The 17,558-nt window shown below is 45.6% G+C and overlaps 10 non-coding genes and 1 pseudogene across 10 annotated transcripts; all 11 read left to right on the forward strand.

Moving 5' to 3' along the window:
* Positions 1-13,155: 13,155 nt before the first annotated feature.
* LOC147263323 (5S ribosomal RNA) lies at positions 13,156-13,264 on the forward strand (annotated as a pseudogene).
* A 309-nt stretch (positions 13,265-13,573) lies between these two features.
* On the forward strand, positions 13,574-13,692 carry LOC147263324 (5S ribosomal RNA). Its single transcript, XR_015114328.1, has one exon. It is a non-coding gene; the product is annotated as a 5S ribosomal RNA (ribosomal RNA).
* Positions 13,693-14,002: 310 nt separating this feature from the next.
* On the forward strand, positions 14,003-14,121 carry LOC147263325 (5S ribosomal RNA). Its single transcript, XR_015113689.1, has one exon. It is a non-coding gene; the product is annotated as a 5S ribosomal RNA (ribosomal RNA).
* A 309-nt stretch (positions 14,122-14,430) lies between these two features.
* On the forward strand, positions 14,431-14,549 carry LOC147263326 (5S ribosomal RNA). Its single transcript, XR_015115615.1, has one exon. It is a non-coding gene; the product is annotated as a 5S ribosomal RNA (ribosomal RNA).
* Positions 14,550-14,859: 310 nt separating this feature from the next.
* On the forward strand, positions 14,860-14,978 carry LOC147263327 (5S ribosomal RNA). Its single transcript, XR_015113540.1, has one exon. It is a non-coding gene; the product is annotated as a 5S ribosomal RNA (ribosomal RNA).
* A 309-nt stretch (positions 14,979-15,287) lies between these two features.
* Positions 15,288-15,406, forward strand: LOC147263328 (5S ribosomal RNA). Its single transcript, XR_015113317.1, has one exon. It is a non-coding gene; the product is annotated as a 5S ribosomal RNA (ribosomal RNA).
* A 310-nt stretch (positions 15,407-15,716) lies between these two features.
* On the forward strand, positions 15,717-15,835 carry LOC147263329 (5S ribosomal RNA). The gene has a single exon (XR_015115001.1). It is a non-coding gene; the product is annotated as a 5S ribosomal RNA (ribosomal RNA).
* A 309-nt stretch (positions 15,836-16,144) lies between these two features.
* LOC147263330 (5S ribosomal RNA) lies at positions 16,145-16,263 on the forward strand. The gene has a single exon (XR_015114329.1). It is a non-coding gene; the product is annotated as a 5S ribosomal RNA (ribosomal RNA).
* A 310-nt stretch (positions 16,264-16,573) lies between these two features.
* On the forward strand, positions 16,574-16,692 carry LOC147263331 (5S ribosomal RNA). The gene has a single exon (XR_015113690.1). It is a non-coding gene; the product is annotated as a 5S ribosomal RNA (ribosomal RNA).
* A 309-nt stretch (positions 16,693-17,001) lies between these two features.
* LOC147263332 (5S ribosomal RNA) lies at positions 17,002-17,120 on the forward strand. The gene has a single exon (XR_015115367.1). It is a non-coding gene; the product is annotated as a 5S ribosomal RNA (ribosomal RNA).
* Positions 17,121-17,430: 310 nt separating this feature from the next.
* On the forward strand, positions 17,431-17,549 carry LOC147263333 (5S ribosomal RNA). Its single transcript, XR_015113691.1, has one exon. It is a non-coding gene; the product is annotated as a 5S ribosomal RNA (ribosomal RNA).
* Positions 17,550-17,558: the final 9 nt, after the last annotated feature.

The following is a 17,558-nucleotide window of genomic DNA, read 5'->3' on the forward strand; positions in this document are numbered from 1 at the left end:
TGCCAGTTGTGACCTTGTGGGCTCCGGCTCCAGCGCTGTCAGTGAAAAATGACTGACAATCCATTGTCTCCTGGTGAGTCCTGCTGTGTTGGTAGGATGCATCAAATCACTGTGGGAACAAGAGACACAGTGACTGAACTGTAGCCCATCCATCCATCCATCCATCCATCCATCCATCCATCCATCCATCCATTCATTCATCCATCCATCCATCCATCCACCCATCCATCCATCCATTCATTCATCCATTCATCCATCCATCCATCCATCCATCCATCCATCCATCCATCCATCCATCATCCATCCATCCATCCATCCATCCATTCATTCATTCATTCATCCATCCATCCATTCATTCATCCATTCCTCCATCCATTTTCTTCCACTTATCCTGTTAAGGGTTGTGGGGTGGGGGGACCTGTCTCCCCAGCTTTCAGCGTGAAGTGGGTTCACCCTGGAGGGGTCGCCAGTCCATTGCAGGGCCAACACATAAAGACAGACAACCATTCACACTCACAGTCACACCTAGAGTCAGTTTAGAGTATCAATCAGCCTCGTCCTCATTCTCATGTCTTTCCCACTGAAAAACTTTCACACCTGAAGTGTGAAGCATCGATAAAAGTTAATTTGACAGCACAACAGAAAATCCTAGTATATCACTGACATATTCTGTAAAAGAAATGATAGAAGACTGTTGAATTTTTGGAATGAGAAAAAATGTCCCCCAATGAAAGAGTGATGATTCTTTATTTTGATTTTGTTCTTCACTCCTACACAAGAGAGGGAAAGTGTCGGCTGGCTAGGAGCAACTGCCTGCTTCAGAATGGGAGGAGCCTCAGGACTTTCCAGTGAGAGCTGCAAACTTCCACCAGCGCCCACTGCCAGCACGTCTTCATGATGGAGCTGAGAAGAACACAACAACACAAGAGCACTGGAGAGGAGCACATCACTTCTTTGCTTCCTTGCCACTCTCATATCTGTCTGTACCATCTGGAGCTGGGGGGAGGAGCTTCACATGTTTTTTTTCTTGTTTTTTTTTCCAAAAGGGAATGACATGACTTACTCTGTATATTAGTATATGAACTACTGAGAATGTTCATCCCCAGTTTTAAGTTAGAATTAAATGTTAAGTAGAAAATCTTCCATCTTCAATCCTGTCACTAAGTGTTGTAAACTGTTTCAAACAAATTCTACTGTTCAACAGTTCAAGTGTTTCTAATGAAGCTGAATGTGCTCTCTTATACTTTCCTCAATTGTGTTTCTTTCATGTCCTCCTGAGATCAAAGACAGAATTCTAGGTACTGTCAAAGCCCTGATGACATCATCAGGAATTCTGTCTTTGACATGGAAACTCTTGCTTTAATTTGAATTTGATCTGACTAATGTTTTAGTTTAGGTTGCATGAGACTGATGCCCCCCCCCCCCCCCCGTGACCCTTAAAGGATAAGAATAGAAAGTGGATGGAGGGATGGACTTAACACTGAAATCAGCTGATCTGATCCACATTCTAATTTTTCCTTTCCCTCTTTAGGAGTCATGGAGAATAGTAGTGTATATAATAATGTATATACAACCTTGTAGTATCTTTCCAAAGCTTTTCGTATTTCATCTTGTTTCTACTTGTAGTTTTAGTGTCTGGATCTTTTCTTTTTATATCCTGCTGACTGCTCTTTGCTTTTGGAGCTTCCTTCAACAACTACCAAGCCTCCTGGGTACTGTAGGAAACATGGTCAAGTTCTTCTTACTTTTGCAGTCACGTCCTGCTCACATTGTTCTGTCTTCATTTTGACTCCTCCCACTGCCACAATGACCAGCCTTTATACACTTGGTGACTGGGGCCCTGGTTGCTGCAGGCCTCACCACCAGCCTGTGGTTGTGAGCAGGGCAGAACAGAACTGACAGTATCTCACATGCAGGACCTGGGTCAGCGCCTGGTGCCAGCTGGGGCACCGCTTTAACCTGGACCCCCTGGAAGATCTTCTCCAGGAACTCGCTTTTTTGGTTCCATCAAGGCCTGTGAGGATGGTGAAGAGTGATCCACCACCAGGCAGCACAGTCAGCTGCAGCCATTTTGTTCCACTAGAATCAAGTATGATAGTGAAAGACTGGTGAGTACTTGCTAACTAACACTTCCTGTTTTTATTGCTATTCTTCCATGAATGTGCTCATGTTGGTTTGTCCCCAACCACAGTTTCAAAGCCATGATGACATCTTTCATCAACGATCAGACATATTTTTTCTCTAGTTGGACAAATAAGGTTTCAACTGACACGGCTGGCCAACGTCCTGGAGTTAATTCAGCCTGTAGAACCAGGTGCTGGATCCTTCTTTTACTAGGCAGGAACAGGCAGCAGATCCAAGATCAGTAGGTGAAGATGTCTGCTTTGACTGGTAGGAGGAAAGAGAGCAGGAGAGCTGGTCAGAGACAAAGACAGACAATGAAGAAGGACTGCTGTATTCTGCTAGCACATGCTAGTCACAGTCCATGCTAGTCACAGTCAGAGATAATGAGTCTCAGCAGGTAAAGATTCATCACTTATTTCAGAAGATAATTGGACGTTCACTGGAAGACTATGAATGTTTGTGGGTCAGAGGTGAAAAGAGTACAAGTGCACCTGTTGTGTGTGATGGGGCACCAACATGCAAGAAGTTTTATACATTTTGAGCGAAAAAGCGTGAATCTTCAAGTAAAGAATTAAAATTATTTAAGTAACAATGAGGTCTCTGTAATAAAACAAAAGGGACAACTGACTACCTCACCATTTCCACCCCTCTTTAACAGATTCACATTTCAAAACAATCAGGTTTATTTTGTTCCCTTCTTTTAGTAGAGGATGGTTTTGATCCATCAACCTCTGGGTTCTGAGCCCAGCACGCTTCCTCTGTAAATCCATATTTTGGGTTCTGGCTTGTTCTGCTTTTCATTTTGTGTTTGTATTAAAGTTCTATTGCTGAAAAAAGTTTTTTTTGCCTTTTTAAACACACACACACACACACACACACACACACACACACACACACACTTCCAGTGACTAACCCATATTTTCATCACTTAAACCACCACTGGAGTATTGAAAGAGATTCCACATGTTGGTCAACCAGAGAAGCTTCACCTGGTGATGCTCATCCAACCATGCATGAAGGTCAAGCTGCATTATCTGCTGTGCTCATTAGCAGGGGAATTAGCTGAAATGGTCAGTATCAGTAACAGGGTGACACTTTATCACAGCAGTGGACAAACATCAGCATTCATCACACAGCAGCTCCTCTGATCAACAGAACAAGCTGAAGTATTCTGGAGAATGAGGCCATGGTTCCCTCTACCTCTCACATGCTAAGCTAGCACTCTACCATTGGAGCTAATTCCCCTGCTAATGAGCACTGCAAATAATGCAGCTTGACCTTCAGATTTGAGGGAAGAAAACCTTGAAACATTCATTCATCTTCTTCCACTTATTCCTGTTCAGAGTCTCGGGGGGCTGGAGCCTATCCCAGTGTCTACGGGCAAAAGGCAGCGTTCACCCTGGACCAGTCACCAGTCCATCACAGGGACAACATACAGGGACAAACAACCATTCACACTCACATTCATACCTACAGTCAATTTAGAGAATCCAATCAGCCTTGTCCCCAAATTGAATGTCTTTAGACGGTGGGAGGAAGCCAGAGTACCAGAGACAACCCACGCAGGCACAGGGAGAACTTGCAGACTCTACACAAGAAGATACTGCGCCCGAGCCAGTACTCGAACCCAGAACTTTCTTGCTGTGAGGCCACAGTGCTAACCACTGCACCACCCTGCAGCCCCCTTGAAACATGATGATGTTATTATTTATGTCTTTAATGCACCCAAACCTTTATTTTTCTGGGGTTTTGAGTGGTTCTGGGTCATGAATCAAAATTTGAATTGGACAAAAATTTCATGCAGGGTCACTGGGGCCATACGTTACATGTTCTCAACAGATTGAAACTGTAGAGTGTGTGACATGTGGTGTGTTTGTCAAGTTCATCAAGGACAGTAAACATGAGAAGGTCTAGATTCACCTCCATCTTTGGAGGTTGTTGAATTTCCTCCTGAGGACCGTCAGGCTGTTTCCTTACTTTGCTGTGACACAACAGCAGACAGCAACAAGGACTGCTGTAGTGCACTTGGTAAAATCACCATCTGTAGACTGGACCAATATGCTGATGTGATCCTTTGATTAGTTTCGGTGGATCAGTCAGAGATCAAAGACTGAAGCAGGAGATCAATGCTCAGAATTCAGAGATCAAAGACTCCTGGAGCGTTGCCCTCTCTTGTCTTTGGGCCTGGATGTTAATGAATGTTTTACACATTTCTTTTTAAGAAAAAACTTGCATGACATTTCAAGGAATTTTTCCTGCCAATACAGGACAACAGCCACTCACAAACCAGTGCTGGACAAGTTCCTTCAAAGCTGTAATGCCTTATTTCTTACTTGTTACTGTCATTGTAAAATAATTGGTTCCATTACGATTGTGTCTGCCAGCGCTTGGTGACTGTACAGGAGGTCTGGGGACCGCAGGGCCACAACAAGCCCATTTCCTCAACTCTCCATTTAGTACAGAGGTCCCCAAGTATGGACCAGTGAGGATAAATGTGATAGTGGAGTAGTCTGTTTGTTCTTCAATTGGTCCAACTTGATGGTGAGTCTCCTTTTATCAAGAATTACTGAATGCTTGTGTTATTTATGGCATTGTAAACACTTTATAAACCCTTCATTCAGAGCTGTAAAGAACCTTTAACCTCATATCCCAGACATCAAAGTGGGCCACTAACTGGTGAGATGAAGCTATGCTATGCTGCTACATTCTGAAGAGGTAAAGTAGCAGGTTCTGAGAGTGATGGCTAACCTGGATGTGTTCATCTCCTACTTTAATATCAGCGTCCCAACTTGGAGCTCTGACCACCTCCAGCTTTTTGTTCCTGTTTCTGCTTCAGTCAACAGGGAACTCAAACCTGCAATAGAATCATCAACAACAATGGAACAGAAAACAGAGGAAGAAAAAATATCATAAACTTACAAAGCTGAGAAATGTTCATGAAGAATAAATGCACACATTATGATTGAGGCCAGAAACTAAAACTCCACACCAAATGTATTTTGACATGTAGGGATAATGAACTTGAATGTGTTGAAAAAGCAGATGAATGAATCCACTATCACAAGATGGCGTCACAGATCCTGATGCTCTGTGCAGGAAACACCAAGCAAAACATGACTAAAAAGCTCCTGTTTTTCCCTCCATGAAAAACTGTGGCACTGATGAGAAGAAGGATCCAAGCGTCCTCTGAGGATCCATCGCCTCACCATTCGGAAGAAGGATGATAGGGTCGGCACCAGGAGAAACCCTTGTGCCTCTGATGCAGGGAAGATGGTGAAAAAACGTGCACGGGGATTTGTGTGGGTGGTTTCTGAGGCATCCAAAACAGACGAAGTGGGAAGAACAAGTAATGAGACTGTTGCAGTGAGTAACATCAGCCCCTCAGTAAAATCGAGTGGTTGAAGCTTGTTGGGAAAACTGCAACCTCTCTGATTAAAATTACTTACCCAGTCTGTGTGTCTCTGGGGTCTGTGGGAATTTTGGGATTGGACACTTGGTGAGGAGTCAGTAAAATTCTCAGACCTATGTTTCCTCATCGCACTATCTTGGGATAGCGTAGAAGCATATGAGGAGAGATAACTGAGGAGGACAAGATCCACTGACACCTCTATAAGTGTGTGTGGCCACATTTGAACTGTGTTGTGTGATTCTAATTGTGAAAGACCATGGCAAACAATGATAAACTTAACTGTGAACAGTGGGAGGTGTGGTGGAAAGGCCTAATATCGCAGGCGATATCTGGCTATTGTGGTGATGACAAGGGAAAGAAAACATTGAGACAGAACATTGATGAATACACTAAACAATGCAAAGGACAGAAGTGGTGGGGAGTCGGTGGACTCCAGTGTATTAGGGACAGATTGTGTGTGGATGAGAAGGCGGCGTATGATGAAGTGATGGATCATGACAAAGTGAAACCCGGCAGATTGAGCCGGAAGAAGCATGCTAAAGCAGGTCAGAAGAAAGATGAGTGGAGAGCAATGTTGCATTTGATGGCCATGGCAGCTGGAACCAGGTGTCACATACAGACGCTGAAAGGAACGCAGGAGAAACCTCCTCCGTACTCAGGTCCGTCGGCACCTCCAGCGCCTGCGGCAGTGTTGCAGATGCCTGTTATCTCGGTGAAGGGAGATGTACAGGTGGAGTTTGAGGAAGAGGAGGATGAGGCCTCCGGTGGACAGGGACAGTCAGAATACAATGAGGTGAGAGAGCAGTTAGAAGAAGCCAGAAGGAGACTAGAAGAAGAGAGACTGAGAAATGAAGGTGGAAACAGGCAAAGTAGAGAGGACAGGGAGAAGAGAGAGAGAGATGAGCAAGCATATCGAGACATAGAAGAAGAATATGGTGGTGGACTACTAGAGAATAATGGTGACAAACCACAGAAGGACAAGACTGACCATGACGCAGCTGACAAACCCGCCCCTACAAAAAAGAAAAGCAGATCTACAGCAGAACCCAGACTGTTTGTAAACCCCCTACTGAGACCTGAGCCCCCTAAAAAGTGTGCAAAGCCCAGTACTGATGAAAGATGGATGTCAGTCAGAAAACTACAGACAAGAACAGGAGTAGAATATCATTCGCCTCACTCCAGAGGATGGGATCCCAGAGAGATGTTACTTGATAGACCTTCAATGACACAAAAACCACGTGATAAAGGTCACAAATCTGTGCCAGGAAAACTGAGATGCGACATTGTGTTTGAGCGCGAAGATTTTGATGATGACATGCCAGCACGAAAAAGCCGTCCACCCAGTAGAGCACCCGGTAGACCAGGAAGCCGTTCTGCTAGCCCTGTGTCTGATCACACATGCAGTAAATCTATAGGCGGGAGTAGCAAAACAATGACGTTCGCTATGCCGCTGATACAACAACCGGGGGTTGGGGAAGTGATATACAAACCATGGCCACTCGCTGACAGAGATACGTTGGTTAGACGCCTCCCCAGTTTATGGGATGAGGGTGCAGGACCCTGGCTGACAAAGTTACACTCCCTGACAGCGGGGACTACACTCTCCATAGGAGACATGAGAGCCCTGGTAGGAGCGTGTACTTCAGTATCACGTGTACTAGACATCGACACAGAAGCTGACACTAACGGTGTACCTGATAACATGCCTTACACACAAATAGCGAGAGTGTGGGGAAATGCGCTGAGAAGGGCGTTTCCGCCCTCATGCACAGCCCCTCACACAGTGTTTTCCAGACAGCCTGGTGAGTCTCCCTCCTCCTTCATAAACAGATGCGAGGATGAGTGGGAGAACAGAACAGGTGAAAGACCAAATCATTCCCCGCTAGCAGCCACTCAGTTTAAAATGGCTCTGTTAACAGGAGTGTCACAGAAGGTGCGCAGTGAGATGGAAAATGATCCTCATTGCAGTGGAGATAACTTGGCACAGTGGTGCAGAGTGTTTACTCACAGACTCAGACAGGAAGACAGCGACTTAGCTAAATCTAATAAAGAATTAGAGGACTTGAAGATGCAACTGACTAAACTCCAACTAGCACAAGCTAGAGAACAAGCAACTGGTGCTAAGAAATCTGCCAAAGCAGAGAAACAGATGGTGCAACAGCAGGCTACATCTGCACCACCGGCACCAGTAATGCCTGCACCTGTGGTACCAGCTTTACCGTACTATCCACTGCAGTACCAGTGGGCTCCACCTGGACCCCAGCCTCAGTATTATCAGGCCCCTCTCCAACGAGGAGGAGGAGGCAGAGGGCGTGGTTACTTTCAACAGAGAGGAGGAGGCAGTGGTCGGGGAGGTGGAAACGGTAACCAGGGGCCGCCGCAGGGGGAGGGATGTTATGTCTGCGGGGCACTAGATCACTGGGCACGAAACTGTCCTAATAAACCTCCATTCCAGAGGGGACGTGGGCGTGGTCAGGGAGGACCACCACAGGACCATCGGGCACAATAACAATACCTGACTCCACAACGATACCAGATGCCTCAGTGGGAAAGGGAGGACTGGTACCTGCCGCCACAATAGGGGTGCCTGGTTCCAACAGCAGGGGGATTGGCTGACCTCCTGTTAAGAGTGAGAGTAGAGGGAGTAGCTGTTGACATGCTGGTGGATACAGGAGCAAAATATTCTACTATAAATCATAGCCTCCCAGAAGCTCTTATCTCTGACAGAAAAGTGGAACTAGTGGGTTTTAATGGCCAGCCAACTGCCATCCCATTTACCCACCCCCTCCGGACAGCAGTCAGTGGACAAACTTTGCAGCATCGGTTTGTGTACTCTCAATCCTGTCCTATTCCTCTGATGGGAAGAGACTTGTTGACTAAATGCAATGCTTCTATTTTGTGTGGTGAAACAGGACTGGAAATATCTTTCACTGATGGAATAAAGATGACACCTACCAACTCGGTGCTGGCCTCCTCAGTGACTGGACAATGGTTGATGCATGAACCTGAAGTTAAAGAAAATGTGAACGCTACCATCTACTGGGCAGAACTGTGTCTAGATGAACCTGGTCCCCAAAGTCTGATGACTCTTTTCCATCAATGGCGCCCATGGATTAACTCCATGCACCCCTATGATCCTCCTACTGATCCGTATCATTGTACTCTCCTCTATGATCGATATCAGACTAATGAGGTATATGAAGAGGCGTTTAGTCAAGTGACTGGTTCACACTGGATGCTGCAGTCAGATTGTATATATGTAAATAAAACAGGAGTGACAGCCCATGTGGTGTTGACCCCCGAACAAGATGAATGGTTCCAGATGTCAGATACCTCAGTCCCACATATCTCACTGTTGGTGGGAGTTAGAGTGGATGCTAAGGATCTCGGACCAATGACTAAAGCAGGTGGAATGCTTAACATATTCAGCCTCCCTAGAGACTTATCGCATCACTCATCACACTGTGACCCCATCGGTGTTGCAACAGTGTGAGTTGACAAGACAACATGGACGTGAAAATTCAGATAGTGACATGACTACAGAACTCCTCAGTACCATATCGCCTTCGGTGTGGTCAGAAGGAAAAACAGATGTTGGACACTGTGACCCTGAAACACCAGTAACATTTGAAGTGTCACCCGGACCGCCCGTTTGGATATCACAATATCCACCTAAGCCCGGTGCTGTCGGGCCCATCACTCAGATTATCAAGGACCTTGAACAAAAAGGTGTTCTGGAGGCTTCCACCTCTACCTGGAACACTCCTATTCTACCTGTAGGGAAACCCAATGGAGATTGGAGAATGGCTCATGACTTGAGAGCTGTAATTGCACGTGTAATCACGCCTCCTATCTCGGTTCCAAATCCGCACACTGCCCTGTCTCAACTATCTCCAACACAACAGTTTTTCACAGTGATTGATCTAGCAAACGCATTCTTTTCAATACCTCTGCCAGTTGAACTGCGCAAGTACTTTGCATTCACGTGGAATGGACACAGATATCAGTACACAGTTCTACCTCAGGGATTCTCTCTCTCACCTGGCCTGTTCAATCGTGCGCTACATGAACATTTATCTAAAACCCTCCACCTCCCGCCAGATTGTATGTTACTACAGTATGTAGACGATCTTCTCATTGCCGCACCCACTGAATCTGAGTGTCTACAAGCCACCCAGGCATGCTTGAAATCCCTAGCCTTAGGAGGCTTTAAAGCGTCAAAATCCAAATTACAATGTGCACGCTCCCAAGTAACATTTTTGGGAAGACTAGTTGCCGGTAATGCCACTTCCATTTCTGCAGAGCATTGTAACGCTATTCTGAGATATCCCAAGCCTCAAACAGTTCGTGACATGATGTCATTTCTGGGCCTCACAGGCTACAGCCGTCATCATATTAGCGACTACACTCATAAGACGACCCCGCTTCGCCGCCTAGTTAACGAACAGGGACTGAAGAATAGGTTTAATCCCTTGGTGTGGACACCAGAGGCAGAGGACTCAATTGTTCAAGTGAAACAAGAACTAGCAACAGCAGCCGCTCTCACAGCACCAAATTACTCTCAGACTTTTTACCTTGATGTTTCTGAAAAAGGCAACACCATGAATGGTGTTCTTTTCCAGAAAACAGGGGGTGGTAGGCGAGCAGTGTTAAAGTATTTGAGTGTAGCATTAGACACAGTCGAAACCAAACAACCACCTTGCGTAAGATACGCAGCAGGATTGGCTAAATTATTACACAAAAGTGAACATCTCATAGCAGGACACCCATGTACAATCTTGACCTCTCATGGAGTTGTGGGGTTGGTATCCTCTGAGGCATTTACTCTGACAGGAACAAGACAGTCCAGAATAGAGAAAGCTTTGTTGGCACCTAATTTGACTTACACCCACGAGGGGATAAATATGGCAGATCACATGACAGAAGGGGAACCGCACGAGTGCGCCCCGAGAGCCATACAAGACTCCAAACTGAGAGAGGACCTGATGGCAACACCTAATCATGACGCCGCATGCACATTGTTTTCTGATGGATGTTGTTTTAGAAAACATGATGGTTCACTCTCCGCAGCATGGGCGGTAGTGAAACTATCTGCAGATGGAACCTATGAAACCCTAGCAACAGGGCAAGTGATAGATGGCCCCTCAGCACAGAAGGCAGAAATTGTGGGACTCACTGAGGCATGCAAATTAGGGAAGGGACAGAGAGTAAACATATACACGGTCTCAGCATATGCGGTTAACGCAACACATGTGCAACTCCCAGAATGGAGAAGAGGAGGCTACTGCACCTCCACAGGCACACCAATCAGACATGAGACCATGATGAGAGAATTAGAGGAAGCACTCATGCTCCCGGAAACGGTTGCAGTAGTGAAGTGCAAGGGACATGATACAAGCATAACTATAGTGGCTAAGGGAAATCAAGCTGCAGATATGGCTGCAAAGCAAGCAGCAGGATATTCCCCGACATACCAAATGATGACAACAGAGACCAACATGACCGACCTAAAACCCCAGACGGATCAGTGACCAGAGCATTAGATAGACTGAGGGCTCTGTTGATAGAATTAAAGGAGCATTCAGGAATTGATGATCCATTCACAGGCTGGTTTGAAAATATGTTCGGCAAATGGTCGGGAATGATTAAGAGTGTTCTCTCTGGTATTTTGGTTGCGTTTCCATTATTGATTATTGTTGGTTGTTGTTGTATCCCACTAATCAGATCTATGTGTGAGCGTGTCATTTCAGCAGCAGTGGAGAAGAAAGTTAATATGCAGAATGGGCCTCCGCCAGCATACCAGATGCTGTCCACCACTGAACCCTCAGCTCCTCCCCTGGATGAGGATGGACCTGAGCTCGTCTGGGTAGATGAGTACACTGATGAGACCCCACAATTGGATGATCAGCTATAAATTTATCCAGCTGAAAAAGTGAGCACTTAGAAGTGCTCAACAGGGGGAAATGTAGATACATTTATTCATATATTGGCTTTAACTGTAGATTAATCCATACATATATATTTGCTTAAACTGTAGTTAAATTTATACATATATTTACTTAAAATAGAGTGCAGGAAACACAAGGCAGTGAAGCACAGACCAGATTGTATAAGAGAGGACACAGGTGAAAAGGTCACAACAGGGAATAGCAGGAGTGTAGCTCATGGCTAGCATCACTCCCTCAAACTAATTAAGTCACAACAGAGTCCACAGAATTTCTATGGTAGGATGAAGTAGAGGGAGTCAGAAGTAGATAAGAGCAAGGTCGTGAATCAGGGAAAGAGAGGTTTTAATCTTCACAGCTGCAACAACAAGGCCACGATGGACCAGAAGGGACTGGCATGGGGTCAGACAGAAGATCCTGCAACAGACATGAAGATCAAAAATACACACTTGCACGCAGAAGCGATCACATAAGCACCTCCCTGTAACACATAAAACTGGAGAAGATAGTTAGATCGTTGGACTTCTTGCCCCAACGCCAGGGACGACGCATCTGCGTATGCTGACTCCAGCATAGGGGAAGACGATCTCCAGAGCTCTGTATTCTTTCCTGTTAATCTGAATAAATTCTTTTAAACCAACTGGAAGGTGTCCTCTCCGGATTTGGAACAGCGCAATACATATACTCTGTGGGTCCTTCTGATTGATTAATGATGACTTGTTGAAAAATTCCTACAAGATGAAAGAGTATCACATATATATTATATACATGTGATACATGCACGTGGCTTTGGACAAAAGCTTAAAGAAATTGTAGGATTGTAGAATTATTTAAACGTACCAAGTGGACTGTTTCAGGTTTCTTGAAGACGCTTCAGCTCTCATCCAAGAGGCGTCTTCAGTTTTCTTCACTGATGGGAGGATTTATGGCTCTGTGGGGGCGGGACCTTCTCCAGAGGTGATTGACACATGTGAGCTCTAAGTGTCAGAGTTGTTTCAGTCAGGTTGTGAAAGGGAAGTTGACTCAACTGGTATCTGTGTCAGTTAAAAGCCTCACAGTAATTCCATAATGTTGGAGTAGAAACCAGAGTCGCTTACAACGAGGATGGAATTCAAACCCATGCGTGCAGAGCACAATGGATTAGCAGTCCATCGCCTTAATCACTCGGCCACCTCGTCTGCTGATGGCAAACCTCACCTTTTTAACAACTGAACTCTTTGGAGCCTATTTGTCAGAAATGGACCCAGCAGGAGCCACTGAACACAACTCTGACATAATCAGGCTTCTTCCCAGCAGCATCGTGCTACAGAAGGCAGAATACAGACCATCGATACATCATCAGAGTGAACACCAGCTGATGTTTACAAGTTTAATTCACCTTTTACTACAAAATGACATCCAAGCTCAGATTCTCTTGTCCTGATTGAACAAGTAAATGTTTAAGAAGATGAGAGTACCAGACTTTTTCATCCAAGGAAACAAGCATGCTTGTTAATTTGAAGAAGACAGATGGCAGATGCAGTACTTTTCTCTAGATGACATCAACATTCTTTTCTTTTATTGACAGGACACCTATTTGGCGTGTGAAAAGACCCTGAGGCTTTTGCGCTTCACTTTTTTTCTGAGGTTGTAAATTGTGTGAAATGGATATAGAGCCCATGTGTGTCAGAGTCAAGGGCTTACGGCCATACCACTCTGAACACGCCTGATCTCGGAAGCTAAGCAGGGTCGGGCCTGGTTAGTACTTGGATGGAAGACCGCCTGGGAATACCAGGTGCTGTAAGCTTTTTTGTTTCATTGTGAGGAAAGGGCCGCTTTGAGACTTTGGGGACCAGCATGAGCGAGCTTCCCTCACACACCTTTTCTTGAAGCGCCCTCCACAGCTTTGGAATGGAATGTCATGCAGTGGTTAATTTGAAGTAGACAGATGGCAGATGCAGTACTTTTCTCTAGATGACATCAACATTCTTTTCTTTTATTGACAGGACACCGATTTGGCGTGTGAAAAGACCCTGAGGCTGTTGCGCATCACTTTTTTTCTGAGGTTGTAAATTGTGTGAAATGGATATAGAGCCCATGTGTGTCAGAGTCAAAGGCTTATGGCCATACTACTCTGAACACGCCCGATCTCGTCTGATCTCGGAAGCCAAGCAGGGTCGGGCCTGGTTAGTACTTGGATGGAAGACCGCCTGGGAATACCAGGTGCTGTAAGCTTTTTTATTTCTTTGTGAGGAAAGGGCAGCTTTGAGTCTTTGGGGACCAGCATGAGCGAGCTTCCCTCACACACCTTTTCTTGAAGTGCCCTCCACAGCTTTCGAATGGAATGTCATGCAGTGTGTAATTTGAAGTAGACAGATTGCAGATGCAGTACTTTTCTCTAGATGACATCAACATTTTTTTCTTTGTATTGACAGGACAACTATTTGGTGTGTAAAAAGACCGTGAGGCTGTTGCACATCACATTTTTTTTGAGGTTGTAAAGTGAGTGAAATGGATATAGAGCCCATGTGTGTGAGAGTCAAGGGCTTACGGCCATACCACTCTGAACACGCCCGATCTCGTCTGATCTCGGAAGCTTAGCAGGGTCGGGCCTGGTTAGTACTTGGATGGAAGACCGCCTGGGAATACCAGGTGCTGTAAGCTTTTTTGTTTCATTGTGAGGAAAGGGCCGCTTTGAGTCTTTGGGGACCAGCATGAGCGAGCTTCCCTCACACACCTTTTCTTGAAGCGCCCTCTGCAGCTTTGGAATGGAATTTCATGCAGTGGTTAATTTGAAGAAGACAGATGGCAGATGCAGTACTTTTCTCTCGATGACATCAACATTCTTTTCTTTTATTGACAGGACACGTATTTGGCGTGTTAAAAGACCCTGAGGCTGTTGCGCATCACTTTTTTTCTGAGGTTGTAAATTGTGTGAAATGGATATAGAGCCCATGTGTGTCAGAGTCAAGGGCTTACGGCCATACCACTCTGAACACGCCCGATCTCGTCTGATCTCGGAAGCTAAGCAGGGTCGGGCCTGGTTAGTACTTGGATGGAAGACCGCCTGGGAATACCAGGTGCTGTAAGCTTTTTTATTTCTTTGTGAGGAAAGGGCAGCTTTGAGTCTTTGGGGACCAGCATGAGCGAGCTTCCCTCACACACCTTTTCTTGAAGTGCCCTCCACAGCTTTCGAATGGAATGTCATGCAGTGTGTAATTTGAAGTAGACAGATTGCAGATGCAGTACTTTTCTCTAGATGACATCAACATTTTTTTCTTTGTATTGACAGGACAACTATTTGGTGTGTAAAAAGACCGTGAGGCTGTTGCACATCACATTTTTTTTGAGGTTGTAAAGTGAGTGAAATGGATATAGAGCCCATGTGTGTGAGAGTCAAGGGCTTACGGCCATACCACTCTGAACACGCCCGATCTCGTCTGATCTCGGAAGCTTAGCAGGGTTGGGCCTGGTTAGTACTTGGATGGAAGACCGCCTGGGAATACCAGGTGCTGTAAGCTTTTTTGTTTCATTGTGAGGAAAGGGCCGCTTTGAGTCTTTGGGGACCAGCATGAGCGAGCTTCCCTCACACACCTTTTCTTGAAGCGCCCTCTGCAGCTTTGGAATGGAATTTCATGCAGTGGTTAATTTGAAGAAGACAGATGGCAGATGCAGTACTTTTCTCTCGATGACATCAACATTCTTTTCTTTTATTGACAGGACACGTATTTGGCGTGTTAAAAGACCCTGAGGCTGTTGCGCATCACTTTTTTTCTGAGGTTGTAAATTGTGTGAAATGGATATAGAGCCCATGTGTGTCAGAGTCAAGGGCTTACGGCCATACCACTCTGAACACGCCCGATCTCGTCTGATCTCGGAAGCTAAGCAGGGTCGGGCCTGGTTAGTACTTGGATGGGAGACCGCCTGGGAATACCAGGTGCTGTAAGCTTTTTTGTTTCATTGTGAGGAAAGGGCAGCTTTGAGTGTTTGGGGACCAGCATGAGCGAGCTTCCCTCACACACCTTTTCTTGAAGCGCCCTACACAGCTTTCGGATGGAATGTCATGCAGTGTGTAATTTGAAGTAGACAGATTGCAGATGCAGTACTTTTCTCTAGATGACATCAACATTCTTTTCTTTGTATTGACAGGACAACTATTTGGTGTGTAAAAAGACTGTGAGGCTGTTGCACATCACATTTTTTTTGAGGTTGTAAAGTGAGTGAAATGGATATAGAGCCCATGTGTGTGAGAGTCAAGGGCTTACGGCCATACCAATCTGAACACGCCCGATCTCGTCTGATCTCGGAAGCTTAGCAGGGTCGGGCCTGGTTAGTACTTGGATGGAAGACCGCCTGGGAATACCAGGTGCTGTAAGCTTTTTTGTTTCATTGTGAGGAAAGGGCCGCTTTGAGACTTTGGGGACCAGCATGAGCGAGCTTCCCTCACACACCTTTTCTTGAAGGGCCCTCTGCAGCTTTGGAATGGAATTTCATGCAGTGGTTAATTTGAAGAAGACAGATGGCAGATGCAGTACTTTTCTCTCAATGACATCAACATTCTTTTGTTTTATTGACAGGACACCGATTTGGCGTGTGAAAAGACCCTGAGGCTGTTGCGCATCACTTTTTTTCTGAGGTTGTAAATTGTGTGAAATGGATATAGAGCCCATGTGTGTCAGAGTCAAAGGCTTATGGCCATACTACTCTGAACACGCCCGATCTCGTCTGATCTCGGAAGCCAAGCAGGGTCGGGCCTGGTTAGTACTTGGATGGAAGACCGCCTGGGAATACCAGGTGCTGTAAGCTTTTTTATTTCTTTGTGAGGAAAGGGCAGCTTTGAGTCTTTGGGGACCAGCATGAGCGAGCTTCCCTCACACACCTTTTCTTGAAGTGCCCTCCACAGCTTTCGAATGGAATGTCATGCAGTGTGTAATTTGAAGTAGACAGATTGCAGATGCAGTCCTTTTCTCTAGATGACATCAACATTTTTTTCTTTGTATTGACAGGACAACTATTTGGTGTGTAAAAAGACCGTGAGGCTGTTGCACATCACATTTTTTTTGAGGTTGTAAAGTGAGTGAAATGGATATAGAGCCCATGTGTGTGAGAGTCAAGGGCTTACGGCCATACCACTCTGAACACGCCCGATCTCGTCTGATCTCGGAAGCTTAGCAGGGTCGGGCCTGGTTAGTACTTGGATGGAAGACCGCCTGGGAATACCAGGTGCTGTAAGCTTTTTTGTTTCATTGTGAGGAAAGGGCCGCTTTGAGTCTTTGGGGACCAGCATGAGCGAGCTTCCCTCACACACCTTTTCTTGAAGCGCCCTCTGCAGCTTTGGAATGGAATTTCATGCAGTGGTTAATTTGAAGAAGACAGATGGCAGATGCAGTACTTTTCTCTCGATGACATCAACATTCTTTTCTTTTATTGACAGGACACGTATTTGGCGTGTTAAAAGACCCTGAGGCTGTTGCGCATCACTTTTTTTCTGAGGTTGTAAATTGTGTGAAATGGATATAGAGCCCATGTGTGTAAGAGTCAAGGGCTTAGGGCCATACCACTCTGAACACGCCTGATCTCGTCTGATCTCGGAAGCTAAGCAGGGTCAGGCCTGGTTAGTACTTGGATGGGAGACCGCCTGGGAATACCAGGTGCTGTAAGCTTTTTTGTTTCATTGTGAGGAAAGGGCAGCTTTGAGTGTTTGGGGACCAGCATGAGCGAACTTCCCTCACACACCTTTTCTTGAAGCGCCCTCCACAGCTTTCGAATGGAATGTCATGCAGTGTGTAATTTGAAGTAGACAGATTGCAGATGCAGTACTTTTCTCTAGATGACATCAACATTCTTTTCTTTGTATTGACAGGACAACTATTTGGTGTGTAAAAAGGCCGTGAGGCTGTTGCACATCACATTTTTTTTGAGGTTGTAAAGTGAGTGAAATGGATATAGAGCCCATGTGTGTGAGAGTCAAGGGCTTACGGCCATACCACTCTGAACACGCCCGATCTCGTCTGATCTCGGAAGCTTAGCAGGGTCGGGCCTGGTTAGTACTTGGATGGAAGACCGCCTGGGAATACCAGGTGCTGTAAGCTTTTTTGTTT

Source organism: Aulostomus chinensis, chromosome 4 (assembly GCF_037954235.1).
Source record: "Aulostomus chinensis isolate RoL2024-O1b breed Wild chromosome 4, RoL_Achi_v1.0, whole genome shotgun sequence".
Lineage (NCBI taxonomy): Eukaryota > Metazoa > Chordata > Actinopteri > Syngnathiformes > Aulostomidae > Aulostomus > Aulostomus chinensis.